The sequence below is a fragment of the Topomyia yanbarensis genome, chromosome 3, assembly GCF_030247195.1.
Source record: "Topomyia yanbarensis strain Yona2022 chromosome 3, ASM3024719v1, whole genome shotgun sequence".
NCBI lineage: Eukaryota > Metazoa > Arthropoda > Insecta > Diptera > Culicidae > Topomyia > Topomyia yanbarensis.
In genome coordinates, this window is record NC_080672.1 from 180,403,778 (window position 1) to 180,423,516 (window position 19,739).

At 38.5% G+C, this 19,739-nt stretch overlaps 1 protein-coding gene and 1 long non-coding RNA gene across 4 annotated transcripts in view; both read right to left on the reverse strand.

Moving 5' to 3' along the window:
- LOC131692901 (uncharacterized) overlaps positions 1-19,739 on the reverse strand; it is a 67,866-nt gene that overhangs the window by 35,492 nt on the left and 12,635 nt on the right. The window lies entirely within an intron of this gene.
- On the reverse strand, positions 8,132-9,388 carry LOC131692904 (uncharacterized). The gene is made up of 4 exons (XR_009306101.1): positions 9,227-9,388; positions 9,005-9,167; positions 8,275-8,445; positions 8,132-8,217 (listed from the first exon to the last, which is right to left on the reverse strand). It is a non-coding gene; the product is annotated as an uncharacterized LOC131692904 (long non-coding RNA).

Below are 19,739 nucleotides of genomic sequence, written 5' to 3' on the forward strand. Positions count from 1 at the left end.
AAGAAGGCTCTAGCAAAGCTAAATGTAGATCCTACAAACAAAGGTACCATCAGCACTTACCCCAGGAAGAGCCGGGAATCCATTATCCATGTTAATGTTTGTAGCCTTGGAGTGACAGGAGAGATGAAGTGAAAAGTGTGCGAGGATATACCCACAGCGACCATCAAGCGATCTGGTACTGCATTGGTAACTGAACACGGTTTGAATAACGAGTGAAAGTGGAAAACAGCGATCGTTCACAAGGACGTGTACGTCGAAGAATTTAAATTTGAGGGCATTCTCTTCAGCCCAAATGCGAACGAGTTAATGGCAGTACTAACCAGGCTTCCTTACTGCTCTCGATATTAGCTCATTTTCTCTTTTGCAAGCAGCTAAACGCAGTAGGGCTGTTTACTAGCTCCCACCGAAAGGGAGAGAACACGCTCTCGAGAATCAAGAGATTTTTTTGAGTTCACACAAATCTCCCTACCACACAGGGGGATGCGAAAGTATTAATTCTCGCCCAATTCAAGAGGGAGTGTTCCTCATCAGATGCTCAGTTACAGAAAGAGCATGTTTGGAAAAAATGCCATTAAAATAAGATTGTTTCGAAAACAACAGATTGGCGATATTTTATATCAAATGAGTGCTTTATTTATTTAGTGCTTTGCATATTCAAACCAGCCATTTATATCTACACACTAAGTCAACCCAAAGTTGTTCAGTAATTTCATTTGACGATTTGCACAGTAATATTTAACGGAGATCAGCAATTAATTTAAAAAATTGCAAAAGCGTATTCATTTTTCAGCGACTACGGTAGTTTTACGAATAATTTGCTACTATAACCTGGAATATTTTAACTGAATTTATTATTACTTTTGCTTTTTTCGGTAGATTATCCACCATTCAGTAAAATACTGACTTGTACGGCAAAAATGTAAACATCATCGAATCTCGTCAAAAGCTTATAAAACACGTACCATCTGTTAAATCGCCATTTTCAGAGAAAAACTTTAACACGACGTGTTTGCACATTGCGAATACTTCTTAGTTTTTCGTAAAACCACGAATTTTCAACAGAACCCAGTGAAAGCAGTTAGTAGTAAGATTTTTCTGGTCGTCATTATGTTTGAGGTGCATTTATTCCTTGACTAGGGCAATTTTACACATGACGATGTTGGATAAAGGATTTGACTCGCAAGTATAATAATTAGAAGCCTGATAGTGCAAGGAAGTGTAAAAAGTGGAAATAATTCGGCTTTATTGATAGTTATTGAAAATTTTTGTGAACACGCGATTTTGACGTAGGACTTACGTCTTTCTTTACTATACTGGGTGTCATTTCAAAATTTTCAAAACGGATGCGTTACGTACACTTTGAACCTTAATAACTTTTCTCCTACTAAAGGAATTACTAATTTTGTTTCATAAATCGAAAGGAAAACGTTCAACGCTTGCTATTGATACCTTGTTTCCTATGTAAAACTTGAGCATGACCATGAGCATGATGACCGCACAATTCGTAGTTGCTACTCCGTGATTGACCAGAACAAGCGAAATTGCACAGAGAATCAACGAATGGGGCCTGGGAGTAGCTATCCATTCTCAATGTGCACGTTTCGAGAGTTCTATTCTTTGAAATGCCAATAACGGCGCCGGCCACGTCCTTACAGTCACCGGGGAAGGAAGGGAATGTTAGTGTAACAAACGTTGTTATGGAGACCGTGTATACCTCTGCATCTCCACGTTTGCCACGAGAAGGAGTTTTTGTTAGTAGGATGGGGTAAAGAGTTACATAAATCTGGATTCACTTTGATAAGTGATACGATCTATGCAACTCACAAAAGTGTTATCATGTTTGTGTTGCTCTGGGCAGCCGGCTGCCGAGAATTTGTGATTGATTGATTTATCGTTTGTTGAATTATTTGGAAATACTGGGTTTGTAAAAAAAAGAAACAACACAAGCAACAAGCTCCGGACAGCCGACGGTCTGACGTGTTGTCCATGTTTAATTGAATCAAACGGCATGTGAACGAATTTATTTTTTCTTGTTTTTTTTTATCCCGACGAAAAATGACATTCAAAGAATTTTAATACAAGTATTATTTATCGTGTAATAACTTTACTATTATTATTAAAAGAAATGAAATTGACAACTATGTTTCTTTTTCCGCGAAAGTTTGAATAAGGTTTCGATCCTTAGATTATCATTATTCGCGCGCGTTGTTAAGCTAACTGAAACGCATTTTAACCGGTACGAAACAAACACAACCGAAATACCTACAACGATTAACTTTTTAAGCCGAATATACAATCGGGCTAATGTTAAAAATAAAGAAGGTATATCCAGTTTCGTCCACCTTCAGGACATTAATCAAGCTATCATATCCGTATACACAAGAAGAACCATATTTCGGTTAAAACGACAATCAACAATACAGCGCATGCATCTCTCCAAAGTATATGAAAGTATTCGGCACAATGACCATAATTGATTGATGACCCAATCGACCAAAATAAACCTATGAACGACAATACACCGCCGCCAACTGGTAACTGGCCTCCGACTCCCCTCACGAACAGTGAACTCTCAATCCTCATACATGACTAAACAATAACAATTCCACTCAGACAAGACCTCTATACTCGCGCGCTAAACGCCCAGTGAACCAGTTTCCTAGTTGGCCAAACAAACACCAATCTAACAAAGAAACCAGTCTACTCAGTCCAAAGAAATATCAGCCCAACCGACATCACTCGGCGATCACGCCTTTTCCTTCAACGTCATCAAACCACAAAACATTCAAAATTACATACAACAAAATAATTGCAAAAATAATTATATGAAGTTGTCTATTAACGAAAAAATCAGTTGCACAACCAAGGCGGCCCACCTTCCAAGACAGCACTGCCGACCAATCGCCCAACAAAAACAGGTGTTATGGGATACGGACGAAAATAACTGACCGTCTCTGATCGTCTAATTTTGTTTATTTCGTAACAAATACGATTACTACTTCATTTCTAGCAATAATTCAATCAATTGTAATGGAAATCTTTTCAATACATTCTTGGAAATCGTCGTACCGCTATGCCTCCCTAATAACAATGTATTTTCCACCTGATATTAATCTCACAGCTCAATATTGTGAAAATACCGAATTCCGCACTTTGGAAACGATGTTTCTCCTTCCGCGAACCGATTTTTTTCGATTTCTTATTGAACAGTGGAATTTGAAAATTAAACTAAGGGGGTTGTGCGGACTCATTCAGCTGCATTGGTACTCATCCAAACCTGGAGAAAAACAAATCGTTGTCACGGGAAATATTCAGAAAAGAAAACAGTTTCCAAGCCTAAGGGGATGGCGACAATACCATAATGCGAGATGTAAATGTGCGCATTTAAAAAGTCAGATATCTTTATAGTAGTTCACAGAAGAGAACAACGTACTCTTAATCTGGTTTTCAAAGATGAATATTCGAAAATACAAGGAATGCAGTACTACGCGGCATTATGTGCGGTTACGGTAGTCCCAGATTTGATATATATGACTATGTTGAGAATTATCAGTGTGTTAGAGCGATGACAAATTGACCATTGTATGAAATGCCTTAACCTCACAAATTTGACAAGTGCTGGTACTTTTGTTTACAGTTTGGACTTAACAAATTTGAATTCCATTGAAATAAGCTTAGTGCTAATAATTAATTACCAAGAAATTTAACCGCAAAACTAGTTACCGATTCAGAGAACACTAGAAGTAATTGATAAACAAATAATTAGTTCACTAATTAGATCTTTCATATACATTTTCGCACAGTAGGGAATAGCACAATTTAATTGTAAGGCGCTCATGAGAACATTTGTACTTCTAAAAACATGGTTCCCAATATATTTTAAATGCTTAATTTTGAGAATACGAATAATCTCTAAGTTCAAAATGTAAAATCAACAGGACCACCACCTGTCACATTTAGAGCATGACGTCACTGTGCAGTGACCAATACGCCCAACACCCATTTGCTATGCAGATCTGTGCAACAAATCTCACACACCACTACTTTCGACTTGTACTCCTCCAGCCGTCAAAACATTCTGATACGATTCGCAAACCCCACCACTACAGCCACAGACTAGATGATCCGCAAATCGCACTACTACAGCCACTCCATGTCTATAGCAGCTCATTCCAACCCCTACCCAACACATCAATTCAGGGTTGCCATTATGGCAGATCCATCTGACAAAGTCTTCAATATTTTCCAGGCAAAAAAATAATCCTTTCCCTTGACCTGACAAAAGGTTGAACAAATGTAGCATGTAGGGTATCGAGAACTGATAAATTACAATTACGATCGATTACGTCACATTATTGTAATAATTAATAAACCACACCTTAATCAAAAATCCGCCAATAAGAGAGAGGAGGAATTTATTCTTCCAAATTGCAGCGAGAATTTGGAATGTGTGCTCATGTAAAATGTGAAACGAATCTCGTTATTTTCTACTTTGGACGGTTCATATGTTTTTGAAGTTGCATATTTCGCCAATCATTGGATTGCAAATATTCTTACAAAGTCACTGGCACCCCTGACTACGACAAATGGAACGAGTGCTGCCCATCTTTTGACGACTGGCCCACATGACTCAACGTGAAATGTACCGAGTTATATTATAACTCTTTACTCTTCTGATATCACTGGGAAACAAAACGAGCTGTAATGGTGGGTGATGTGGGTATGGTTAAAATTCCAGCACTAGGATACTCATTAAAGTCATCATACACACACACCAACACGGCCACCAAAAGTGTAACCCATTCAGCCACCTACGAGAGTATTATCAATTTTTCTTACGCTACCAAATAACCCACTCAATACTTTACAACAACTATATGCATCTACAATCTAAGTGGAAAATGTGTTAAGCGAACCCTAAAAGAGCAGAAATATAGACAAAAAATAAAATATCCATCAATATTTTGATTATTAAGGTTATCTTGAAAATATTGATTATAGAAATCAAATGGCATTGGCGTATTGGAGTAGTTTTGTCAATATTTTCACTGACAACATCCCTGACTCGTGTAGGAACCGCTTTAGAAAAATACTCCCTTGTGTATGTAATGGTTCAGAAGATGGCGTATTGCGTGTTCCGGCAATTAGAATTCTGCAACCGCTTTCTATGCACTATGCACCTTTTCCATCTAATATTTTCAACGTATACCACAATAGCTTCACTTAAACTCGACACTCATCAATTTTTTTCACTTTTGGCTATTTTAAACACACCAAAACTATTGATCGATCGGGACGGCAAAAAAAACCTCTCTCGAGCATAATTTTAGTTCATTCCAGACCCCTTGTTTGCTATGTAAAACTTATTTAAAAAGTTCAAAAACTACTTTTAATGCGAATCAGCATTAATGCTAGAACCTATAAATATGGGTGTCACAGTTTTTCTTAAAGCCAGACGTGTCTAAGCCACAGAGCAGAACACACGTACGTGTGCTGCTCAACGAGAAGCTGCATTTGGACCACCAACCAAATCATAGCTACTGCCTTATCGCTGCCAACCAAGAACTGTCGTCGCCCTGCGTGAAATTCATCGGTCCATGAGATTGCACAGCATTTCAAAACCGATCTACTCTTCCGGAGCTCAGCCTATAAGCCTATAAGAAGCCAGCGTAGCCTGCCTGGTTAGTTTGTTGGAAGATACCAATCTGTGCGCTATCTATACCAAGCGAATAATCATCATGCCGAGCGGGAAACGGCGAAATAATATTCACAACAAACGGTCCTTATTAGGACCACAAAATCGTTCTCAGAAGAATTACAATTGAAATTTCCATTTCGTGCTTTGGAAAATAACTTCCCTCTTATCGAGTTAGTTATTTAAATACCTACAAAAATTTGAGTCAGAAAAGTGACATTAACGGAAAAATGCTTCTATCGTTTCTAAGTGTTTGGCAGCTGAAGTTGCCGATGTGTTTTCCAACGTCAATTATTTGCGCTGTTCTGTACGGAACAAACAGATTTTTAGGCGATTTGTTGGGAAATAATCAAAACAATTGTGTAGTAGATTCCGTAGATTTTACCGTAAATTTTGATAGAAATGATTTTGTAAAAGCATTAATTAGCCGTGCTTTGATTGGTGGTTTTTGCAAATCTTTCAAGAACATTAGTGAATGTGGCAACCCTGCTACTAAGCGAAAGGCACACCAAAAAAATGATGAAAATATTTCCATTTGTCGCACAAAAGGATGGACTTCTATCTGCACTAAGAAGTTTATAAAAGAGATCGCATTGCGATATACAATGCTCATTCGATGTGAGCTGCAAAAGGGGAATGTTCGTGTATGTACGCAGCAGAAGCGAATTCGGGCAAGGTTCGAATCGTTAGAAAGGATTCCCGTCTGGTATCACCAAAATAGTTATCTGCAAACCGTTCTTTTTAGGATGAAAACATAATGGAGAACGAATAGACCTTTCTCGTCCGACATAACCACCATTTTTCTTATTTTTAATCAAAAGAGTTTACATTTTTAAGAACAAATTCGTGGAAAACCGATTTTTAACACCTTTCCTGATTTTTCAAATATTTTAAAAAAAATCCAAAATGCAAGAATGTTGAATATTATTTTCACCAAATCAAGAATGGTGGTACACGAAATATTCACTTCAACAGCACTGTTTGAAATATTTCAGATTAAATTATCGGCAACACTGCAATCAATGTGGTGAATCATAATACAACATTCACTAGTGAATCTAAACAATTGAGTGAATAAATTTACTGTCAAATCTTGTTTGGTTTTTTTTCTGATTTTCTATATAAGCTTGGAACTTAACCAGGAATTGACTACCAACAAATCATTCCCTTGCCATCCAGTAATATAGGATTGCCAGAAGATAAGATATTACACGATTAGACTGCTTGTCAGGTCATATGTGAATCAGACACTTGCCATGGTTGACCAAGAGCAATTGAACCCCCGTCCAGGTTGAACCCGTTTATTATGTATATCAAGTCACTCAAAGCGTCACAGAGCATTTACACCTATCCGATCCGTTTCAGTTCCGTGCACGGACACCAAGCTTCATACAAATCAAATGCTAGCATGCACACTTGTCCGGCACGGCACTGTTCCGGACAAATGCGAGCAGTGTATAAAAGATCATTGGCGTCCGTGCACGGTACTGAACCGTCACTGAATCGGATTGGAAAGGTGTAAATTTGGCTTTAAAGTATACTCCCAACACTTACTCGATTTTGTTGTATAGGAGGAGCTTATCGTACCCTTTTCGTTATAATACATCCCGGCTCAATGAATATTAAATATCTATAGAAATCTCATATGTTGGAGCGATATGATATTCCGTTTTGTCCCCTTTAGAGTTTGTATGTAATCGCTTCCCGGTCAAACCAGTCGGGATCCTGAACTAATTCCAAATCAAATACAACGCCCGATTGAGCCACAATTGACTGCTGCAGTTAAGCTGGAATCCATACAGAATTCATTCAAAATTGCGATCCGGTTTCCGAATGGATTTGACCGGGTTATGTATACAATCCACAATGCATATAAGATTTGTAAAGGGCCATATGCATGATTAGTCACCGGTACACTACAGGGTACATTACGTCAAAATTAAGGTATTCGATTCGTCACTACACCGGTGTAGGCGACACCCCACTATCCATTGAGAAGCCCAAAAAATGGTTTCAAAATCGTTCCACACGGGTCTAACGATGGACACCTGTTGGACGGTTATTTGGACGTCGTCCAACGTTGGTCCAACGAATGTCCTTCAATGAAAGATTTTGAAACCAACCGTTCTTAGAGGGCAGTAAAGTTCAACCGAAAAATACGCCGAATTTCCGGCAGGCTGCAGTTAGTATTATGGATCCAGTGACACAACCGACTCTAATAAGAATATTTTGTGTGACCGGAGCCAGAGTACTCATTAGAACCAGCCAGTATTCCAGCTGAACTTACGGGGACTCGTTCAAACATGCACCCAGTGGTGTAATCAACGTATATCTTTTACAATGCAAAAAATAAATGCCATTAGTTATAAATGCAGTTCTCATTAGGACGACCCATCCACAGCATGAAAGTTTTGATATACAGAACATGTAACGTGTCCTAACGGCAACTCCCACCAGATATAGAGTATATGCTTTCAAAGATAGCGGAACACCTTTCCATTCGCGATTCAAGTTGGATTTGTCTAAAATCAAAAACATTGCTATTTCGACACAAACAGTTTCGCAAAAATATATCTTACCCCCGGATCGAAGTGTTAATCTATTTCGATGTGTAATTCATACATACACACCACTACTAGAGAAGCTATTCTTATCCTGAGGGTTTTCAACATTATTCTGGTGGTTCATTGTCCAGTAAATAAACGGTTTATTTTGTTCTGCTGCTCCGTCAGTGATTCCCGCCACTCGTTCTATAAAGCTTCGATTAGTTCACCAATCACCTTTATCTGATAAGCACTATTTACACTCTCGGTGAAAATGAACGTGAACATGTGTTGAATACCTTCCATTCTTCACGGTGGAGGACGTCGTGAACAGTTTCATCAGCGAACACCGATTTCACGCTCAACTGGCAGTTTACAGTTTGTCAGAATGCAATTTGGTATTCGAAGGTGAACGTTCACCGTGAACAGCGATGACATTTATATTCACCACCCCGCATTAATTCCGCCCATCGTCGCGTTTACACTCCCGGCGAGCAAGTGAAATATCCACTGCGAACATATTTCATCGTGGAATATTTAAAATGATCGGCGAATACGAATATTATTACATTGGTTCAATTATATCGAATAATTGTGCATGGATTCGCTAAGTATATTAATGAACTATTGTTTAGTTCCATTTTCATCAATTTCTATGCACTAATAAGTGAGATATTGGAAAAAACAATTTGGTTCGCATCGAGTTCACGTTCATTTTCACCGAAGGTGTAAATAGGCCTATAGTTACAACGAAAAAGTCTATTACGAGTGGCTTGATTCATGCTGTTTTTTAAAAATATTTGCAAGCGCAGCCTCACAGCCCATAGTTGACAGCTTAGTCGTTCATGGTCCAACAATAAAACGCACTTATATTTTAGCGTAACGTGAACAAATTGGTTTTTATTGCGTAGTTGTTGTTTTTCGACAACCTGGAAATAATTATGTATTAATAAGGTACAATATTCGCAAACGTTTTCTGTAAACTTACCTCTTCAAAAGAAAACTGGTACAGAGCCATTGTAGTATCCTATGGATGTGTGCTTTGTTGATATTCTCTAGATATTCTAATGCCGATTGATATCCATCCAGAAACATAAAAACGCTCATCTCGCTTACGAAACGACCCGAACGCGACAGATGCCGACATTTTATTTTGCTCTGCTTGCGGTGAGGATTCATTCATCAAAACCAGAATGTAGGAATATAAAGGTGGGAACATTTTCGTTTTGGCTTTTTGAATATTATGGTTTTTTGCTTGAGAAATTTGACATGCTAGTCGACCCCGCGGAACATTATATCAACGAAATTAAGATTATTAACATTTCATGAAAAAAAGTATGACGGTCAGACCCGCAACATGCTCATTCAAGAAAGAGATAACCGCAATCCTACATACAAAAATGTGAACACCTTTGTAGTTCGACATTATTGGTGACTCTTAAGTGATTGATCAACATTTGTATTGATGGCATAAGGGCATCTTGAAAATATTGATCATATACAAATCAAATAGGATTGACGTATTAAAGCAGTTTCGTCAACATTTTTATTGACAATATTCGTGTCTCGTGTACGGTCTGCTTTAGATTTTGACAAGTATGGATGAACTCATATTTCATATTCCCCACGCGAAATTCATCCAAATGGTGTAATAATATGGGGAAACGAGGTAAGGTAGGGCTTGAGAATGTTGGATGAAATGGGCAGTATAAAGAAGTTTTGATTTTTTCAATAGTTAGAGGCACCAAATCACTGCGGGAATTCGCAGACTCGATTCGAGGATGAACAACGAAGCATTTCCGCACATAAAAATTTTTGACAAGAAAGGTCTATTAGCTTCATTGAATTTTTCAGTATTACTCATCAGAGTGTCGTGTTCGATGCTTCGAGTCAGCTGCCTCGCCGACCTCTTGCTGCTTTTCCGTCCTCTTCTTTTTGTCCTGTTGTGTTGCTTCCTCGAAGTGCTGCTTCCAAAAGTCGCTGATAGAATGCGTGCGTATTCCAATGAAGAGCTATTTATAGCTAAACCGAATCAGGAGAACGATACCGCTCCTTGAGCTGCTCTCGGGAGAGCACTCGAGATTTTGGAGCAATACTCACACCTACATACTTACACGGTGTTGATGCTCGAAAGCACAGAAAGGGGGAAGTTATTATATATTTCAGTTATATTTAAAAAGTGCTATACCTGAATATTTAAAAGATTTATTTTCCGCTGATATTTTATATTGCTATTTACATTTATTTATATCTATTTATTTTTGATATTTATGTTATTGTTCTTCTCACTACACAGAGAACCCTCGAAAGTTGTCACGACCCCTCGATCGTTACATCTAACCATCTATAGCAACCAGCGCAGGCAACACTCTTACCCACTCAGCTCTCGGTCGGGCTCTTATGTCAGCTAGTTTTTCTCACTCAGTTCTCGGTCGGGCTTTTATGTCAACTAGACACTTCGCTGGGAGTTGTCATAAAAAGTAACACCACGAGAAGGGACAAGTATAAAATAGTAAATCTAAAAGTAAAAGTGAATTTATTGTTGCTTAAAATTAACACATGCAAAACACTTATACTAGTTGGTACCTAAATCTAACTAACATCTAGTTACGAGGTAAGAAATTAAAGAACTACAATGAAAAATAGAAGTTACTTAAGCTAATTATTTCCTACTTACCTAACCTTAAAATCTATACCAGAGGACTGTGATTTGCGATTTGAAAAGGTGACAGTGTTCACACAGCTTCCGCAACCGTTTTTCAAGGTAACGATTCCTAAAACTAATACGAATCATTAAAAATATCACGTTACAACGCTTGTTTTAGGAGAAGATAAGAAGAGGAATAGGAAGGAACACAAGGAAATTTATAGGAAGTAAAGGTATTAAACGTAAGTAGCTATTAAAACCTAACATTTCGTACGTTACAATACGATATAATCCTTCCGTAGGAAATTTGTAATCGCGCCATCAATAAACGGATTAACAAATCGGAAACCAACCTTTATTCCTTGTCGACATTCGACATTTACAAATTTCGTTTATCCACGTCCGGGATAACGATGTCGGAAGGCAGAACCAGTTCCGACGTATCAAACCGAGGGGTTTGCAAGGTATGCGATGGACGCGATAACTCATGGATGGTCCAGTGTGACAGATGCGACGACTGGTTCCATTTCGACTGCGTGGGGGTAAGTCAAGCTGTAGAAAATCAAGATTGGCTCTGCTCGGACTGCTACGGGAAGCAGCAGCAGCACACCAAGAACAAGAAGTCTATGAAACCAACTCCCCCAACAGTACCGCCCGTAAGTACACTTGCAACCATTGTAACAACTGGAATACTGGTTCCCAACATTATGAGTACGTTCTCTAATAACGTGACAAGCATTTTTGTCACGTCCTCTATGATATATACGCCAAATACAGTTCTATTCTATCTATGATATATACCAGTTTCTCCATACATGTTTAATGCACCAATGCCACCCCATTCGCTAATGCCACCCTGTTCATACGCGCAGTCTTATTATATGATGCCACCCAATACGTCAATGCAATTAAATACTTCTATGCCACCAATGCCACTGATAACATCATATCGTCTGTCAAATTCGAGGATTTCTTCGTCGGGAGTGAACTACTACGACCGTTGTTACACAGTGCCATCCAGTTTCATTTAGCCCATTCCGTTAGTGTTATGCCGTTCGGTACCTGTTGTTCGCCAAGTTGCGCGCAATTCATTAAAAATCTCAACGCAAGCAAGTTCGAAGAGCAGTATCCAGTAGCCGCGCAAGCCATTATCAAACAGCACTACGTGGACGATATGCTAGTGAGCGTCGAATCTGAACAGGAGGCGATCCATTTAGCAATGGATGTGAAATTCGTGCACGCCCAGGCTGGATTCGACATGCGAAACTGGATTTCTAACTCCCCTGCAGTTATGAAAGCTCTGAAGGAGAATAACAAGGACGAAATCAGTCTAAACATCGGAGCAGAGCTGACGACCGAGAAGGTTTTAGGAATGTGGTGGTGTACGGCTTCAGATTCATTCATTTACAAACTTTCAGCGAGGCACGAGCGGGATTAACTTGATGGGAATCGCAAACCTACGAAGCGAGAGGTGCTCAGAACACTTATGGCTGTTTTCGATCCACTGGGATTGATATCCAAAGTGATGATCTACCTAAAAGTACTGTTCCAGGAAATATGGCGATCCGGAATCGGCTGGGATGAGGTGATACCAGAACGTCTTAACGAAAAGTGGGAGAAATGGCTGGATATTCTACCCAAGGTGCAGACTATCAGCATACCTCGCTGTTACCGGTCTGCAACGTGGTTGGGCCCGCAAACGAACATCCAGCTACACACGTTCGTCGACGCTAGCCTGTCGGGTTTCGCAGCGGTCGTCTACCTACGTTTCGAACAGGGCAGTAATGTAAGGTGCGAAGACGCGAGTAGCTCCCGTAAAGTTTGTTTCCGTTCCAAAGCTGGAATTAGAGGCCGCAGTCATTGTAGTCAGGCTAGCTGACAGAATTACAAAGTCGCTGTCGTTCAACGTTCACCAGCGGTTCTTTTGGAGTGACTCGAGGGACGTCTTATGCTGGATCCAGTCAGACCATCGCAGATATTCACAATGCGTTGCCTTCCGTGTCAGTGAAGTCTTGGAAACCACGGAAATTACTGACTGGAGATACAAATGCTCCAAAGAGAATGTTGCTGACGATGTTACAAAATGGCAGGGGTTTCTCGATCTCACCGAGGACAGCAGATGGTTCAAAGGTTCAAAATGCTTGTGGGAGCGCAGCGATAGCTGGCCATCAAATCCATACGAAGATGAACATACTGAGGAAGAACTACATGCAAACCTATTTCATCATCGAGTTGAACCCGAACCAATCATCACCGTTCAAGACTACTCTCAGTGGGAGTGGTTGCTTCACGCCACAACCACAACATTAAAAGCAGCACAACGGAAGAAGCAGAAGGCAGCAAAGGATCTCTCACGGGCGAAGAATTGAAGCAGGCCGCCAACTATCTGTACCGACTGACTCAAATAGAAGGATTTTCGGATGAAATGGGCATTCTAAGGACTAAAGTGAGCAACAAGGTGCTACCCAAATCAAGCTAGATCTACACACTCAATCCGTTCCTGGACGAGCAACACATACTACGAATGCACGGTAGAATCAGTGCATGTGAGTACGCTCCCATGGATGCTAAGAATCCGATTATCCTTCCGAAGAACCATCACGTCACAGGGCTGATCGTACAAGACTATCACGAGCGTTACCACCATCGGAATCTTACGGAATTCTTCACCTTCGTGAATTAGTTAAGGCAGACCTTCCGGATTCCAAAGGTTGGGCGATTGCTTTAACGAGTTAGAAGCAAGTGTCAGGTGTGCAAAAACCAAAGGGCTGTTCTTCGTCCTCCCCCAATGGGTGATCTTTCTGTGGCTAGCTTGGCGGCATTCACAAGACCATTTTCATACATTGACATTGACTACTTTGGCCCAATGTTAGTAGTTGTTGGGCGTCAAACTGAAAAGCGATGGGGTGTGCTTATAACGTACTTAACTATACGGGCGGTACATATAGAAATCGCACATTCCCTCGATGCGAATTCGTGTATAATGGCGTTGAGAAACTTTATGGCAAGGAGAGGCGTTCCAATAAAGATCTATAGTGATCGTGGCACTAACTTCATTGCTTCAAACAAGGAGCTCAGGCAGGCAAGCGAAGACTTTGAAGCTGCACTAAAGGAGATGAACCAGGAGCTCGTCGTCCGAAAAATCGTCAGTCCAAACGCTGAATGGTCATTCCTCCCTCCAGCATCTCCCCATATGGGCGGAGCCTGGGAAGGCTTGTTCAGTCAGTGAAGAAGAATTTCATGGCATTGAAACCACCCAAGTAGCAATTGAAACAAGTGTAGAAATTAAAATTAGCGAAAGATGTTTTGTAGAAGGCTTATATGCGGTTTTTAGGTTTAAAAAGTTCGAATTGTTTCAGACATATAAGATACAACATGTATTTGTCCTACTGCGGTATTTGTCAAGGAATCTGAAACACATCAATGTTATGTTCCACAGTGATACCACAATAAACTACAAAAAACAAGTTACGCTGGTACCATTTGTTTTCATTTTATTCATAAGTTTTTATGAGTTTATTTTACTGCTTGTAGAACGTACGGATCAAACGATTTCGTTCAACGATACTACATAAGAACATATTGAACACATATTACAACCAAGTGATCTGTAACTTGTGATTGAAAACTGTTGCGCTTGATTCGAGTTTTCGTTTCATATGCGAATGTTTAACATTTCTCAATTCAATTTTATTTATTATATTTGCCATTTATTGCGCTGGTAATTGACTGGAGGCTAGGGATGCCAGGTGCACAGATTTTCAATGTTCTGCACAGATTTCTAAAACTGCAGAGACTTCTACAGTTTTCTGTTTAATGCACAAATTTCCAGTTTTCTGTTATAATGCATAGGCATTTCTCAACTTTTATCTCTCGCAAAAACTAAAACAAGTCGCCACTTCTTGTTTTAAAACTAGCTTGTACGCTTTTCTTAATACAGATTTGCACAGAATTTTACAAAGGCGGTGCCAGATTTCACAAAATATTACCTGGCATCCCTGCTGAAGGCCGAGGAATAAACAATATAGTGCGTCGTTCTGTCAGGTTCCAACGATGTTTTACTGCGATCTCAGAAAAAAATTACATCTGCCTAGGAACATATTGAACATCATAAGAACAACCACAGTATGTTCTACATAAGAAATCAAAAACTTGTTATAAAAACTGTAGCACTCGATTCGAAACTTTGCTTCGCTTAAATGCGAGTATTTTTCGTTTTTCGCCCTAGTTTTTTTCATTGCATTGCTCACAAGGATAGAGCAAAACTTTTAATACCATTTTCCGTGCTGGTAACCAATTGTATGGTAAGTAATAAACAAAATAATATAGTGCATCGCTCTTGCAAGGCTCTACGATGGTCTACAGTGATATCACAATTAGGCATTTCACGAGCCGGGTGTTTGACATTTCACAGAGGGGTTTGACAACCTATTTGTTTCACTCTACTGGTTTTCCCGTGTTTTGCAAGATTACGCAAACAGAAAAATATATCCACCGAATGTCGTTGATCCTATTCATTTGAAGTTAGCTCGAAACGTCAATTTGATCGGACGCCGACCTGAACAAGTCTCACTGATAAACGTCAGAAGAGATAAACAAAAATATCAGCTAATCAGAAACATTTCATGGAATGCCTAATGGAAGATGATGTCATATGAGTAAGAATGCTCGAAAAAGTGACAGTTCAGCGAGCTTGTTTACATGGTGTTAGAATTCGAACCGAGTTTCTTGTACTGGGTGAAACCTGGGACGGGACATGCGAAGACGGTCTTCTTTTTCCCTCTCGGTTTTGTTGTTATTTTGCAAGGAAAAGTTCGCTCGCAATATAATTTCAAGCAAAGGTCAATGATAGAGCTGTGCAGATGAGGTACAGAGTTGTGCCGATGATGTACGGAAAATGATGTAGCTTTCACATGACATAAATTATGTTATCATTCATATGAATAATCTGATTATAGCTTCATTATCCGTAACTGTCAAGTAGTAGAGTTTTGTACCTATTTTTATCTAGAGACATTAATTTTTACCTAGAGTCGAAACTTAAATAACTGTTTACAAGAATTTTGAATTTGTCTTGTCATAGACTAATAGATCGCAATCGATTGATCGATTTCACCGGTCTGATATAAACAGAGCAATTGCATAAGCTTTCTGCTGAGAAAGTTAAACTAATTTCTACGCACACATTATTTTCCACAAATTTGAACGAGAGACGCAATGTTTCATAAGTAGATTCAGTTGTGCAGGTTATTTTTGAGGATTTTGTAAGAGGGGCTTCTAGTTCTAGATTTTCTGTACTCCTCCCTGCGGGAAACGCGGGGACAGGTTACTACGATTATTTAATAGAACTTTGTTGGCTGTTTTTGAATTGACAGAAGTGTGCTACCACGGCTCTCAGAAGCGAGGCCTGCTACCCGCGAATTCTGCGGTGACGTCAGAGAAATCGTTGAGATAAACAGGCGGATTTCTAGAAAGTTGATAATTGAAAAATTTAAGCTCTTACGGTGAAAAAACAATGTGCAACGAATTCTTGACGTAATTTACGCCATAATTACACTAGACACCAGAGGTAAAAATAATCGAAGCTCTTATTTGACGGCTGAAAATGAACCTGGTGCGATTCGCGGTGAATAGAAAAAAATATTCATATGCCTACAAAGCATATGAAACAACAATCATCATCGCTTACATTGTGCCAGGGCCTACTTTGATGCGTTTGATTCGTTACTGTACTGTCACTTCGTGTAATAATCGGAACCGAATGAAAAACTGCATGGATGAATGGCCGGTTTGTTCGTTTAACGTTTTCAGCTGCGTGCGGCTAAATATGATCAATTTTAATTCAATGAATTTGAATATTTTCAACTCTGCTGGACACAAAATATAATCAGTGCAGCCATGTGATTAGTAGCGAAATTTGGGAATTTGACTGCATGTCATAGAAAACATATCTAACCGTTATTTCCTATTCCCAGCATAGGTTTTGGACATCGGCATAGCTTCCTTCCCTGGTAACATTTGAAGTTTTATGGTAGTTTTATAGCCACTCATAAAACTTAGATTACCCTTGTAGCGTGCTATAAAACATTGAATGCTGCTTGGGTTATGATCTATCAGGTGCCGATCATTCGGTGGCAGCAAAGAAAATATGAATTCTATTTAATTATTTTTATTATTATTCAATGAATTAAAATATCAACAAAAGAATAAATTAATAAAATATTCTACAATTACTACTTTAAAATGATTCAATCTACAATTTATTTATCTGACAATCTCCAATCTTATTCACACAAGGTGATGGCAAGTTTCTCATAGTGTTTAACTAATTTTATGAAATAATTATCTCACTGATTATTCAAAAAATACTCCTCAAAATTTTCAATAAATATATTCGGCATTAATTTTTCACTGTCTAATATAAATATGCATTTGTCGGTCGCTAAGGTGATCAAACTCACGAATGGAATTATTTGTTTGTTAGAAAATAAAGTAATAAAAATATTTGTAATAAAGTAACAATTGTAACAATCTAATAAATGCATCCTAAAATAGCCTGGAATTTATTTTTTGATACCAAATTCTTAACTTTCTTAGTTTTGTGGCAATTTCATTATTGAGCTTTTATATAATTGATGCACAATTACAGCAGCGTAAAATCAATTAAACGAAAAGTGACACATCATCATGTTTTACCGGCGTCGGCGGTAAAACATGATGATGAGTTATGTTCTACCGTAGACCATGCGGTAGACTTGGGTGCAACGCCCAACTCCTACTTAGCAGAAGACAAAGAATTCTTCACATTTCCTTTCGATCATGTCCATATGAGCCTGCCTAGTCCTAGTTTTCCGTTTTAAGTTTATAACTGATTTGTTCTAGAATACCTATCCGTCTTTCAATTTCATTGCTTTCGTTTCTCTTAGTCTCAAATTAGTCGAAAATAACCATCAAAATCGATACCTTGCGGCAATTAAAACATAGTAACAAAATCAATTATTTGGAATATTTATTCTTTTTATTAATTGCCAATATACCGGCAGCAGTGCGGATAGAAAAAAAATATTTTCTTTAACGCATTCTGATAGCAATAGGAACTTCTTTCCACCTCAACATATATCTAAATGTTTTTTTAACAAAAGCATATAAATATAGATTCAAAACAAATTTTATAAATGCAAACATTTTGTTTTTAATACGTCATAGACTTTGCCAGGAAATAACGATACTGCCCAAACGTTATTGCTTTCAAGAAAATGAAAATCGTCAAGATAGGTCCGGTTCACAATGACAGGCCATTGCCGGTTCGCAGTGACATTTGCTTTTTTTCACTTTGCACGTCCCGTCCCAGGGTGAAACCAAAAATTTTCTAGGTCCACGTAAACAAGCTCTCTGAGCTGTCAGAAAAGTGAGGTTATACATTTTCATGCAATGCTCAATAAGAACATAATGATCAACATAAGAACTACTCATGTTCCACATAAGTAATCTAAAACTTGTGTTTGAAAACCATATCGCTCGATTCGATATTTAGTTTCGCTCAACCGCGCATATTTGTTCGTTTTCAGCCGATTTTCATTATGAAATTGTATCACGAGGACTTAACAAAACTATTGAAATCAATTGATGCAGAGATAATTATATGTATATTGAGTAATAAACAAAATAGTGCGTCAAGTCCCTACGATGTTCTACAGTGATACATACACAACAAGTGCCATTTGTACCGATGCCTCCCCGGCTATGGCTATCAAAACATTAATAATTGTTTTCAATTCATTACATTGAATTTTTAGCATGAATTTCTGCTATGTGTTTTGGCAATAGAAATTTAATTACGTTTTTTACATTTTGGTGCATTCACGGGTGCGCAGTTAAAATACAATTATTGGAATAAATTTTATAATTCTACGAAAATTGCTATTTTCAGAGGCGCGTTTAAATATTGGAAGTAAATTTCCATGTTTCACAGTAAATATACACATCGTTTAGTATTTTCCCTCTACTGAAACCATGTTGATTGCATAATATGAAATATATTTTCTTGAGTTTACATATTCAATATGGATTCGATGGCGGGATAAATCTTTTTTTTAATTCGACTATCATTTGAAAATAAACTTAGCTAGAACATGTTTCTATGAAATCGTGTTCAATTTGTTTTTTGTAGTAAAGTTTCTGCCATTGCCGTGTTAACATGTTCTATTCCGCAACTTTTGGATTGTAAATAAACCTGCTTGTCAAACATCCTGGGCAAGCGTTTGATCGAGTATATTGTTACTACATGAGAATATTTTTTTTTTTGAGGTTGCTAGCCGTGCATTGAAGAATGCCTAAAACTCTGAACTAGGCCCCGTCGAGTCCAGTCCGTCATCTGTCCGTCTCGTCCTGTCGTGTCTGGGGCTTCCAGGTTACATGCATTCACCAGACGAGACTAGCTTATGTCAGCTTAATTGTGTACTGGTTTCGTAGAATCGAGGCGATCATCGAAATGATAGATCCTACGAGTGAATGCACTTGGCCCAGTCACCTGTCGAGCATTTGTATATTTGCGTGTGTGAATGTTTACGTGTGTATGGGAAGTGTTGCGTGTTGAGATATGTGTGTTACCTGTAAATAATATGTTAATATAAATATGCATGATGTTAAAATACGACATGTATAATATGCTACTTGCAGTTTGTTGTTCGTTCCTACTTATCTGAATCAATTGAGTATGAAAGTACATCTCAATTTTTCTAAAACCTGGCGATGTCTGATGGCAGCGAATAGTCATTGTTGACAGCAATGTTGCCCTTTTATGTTAAATTAACTCGGAAAAGTCATCAGAGGAATATGACGCATGAGACCGAAA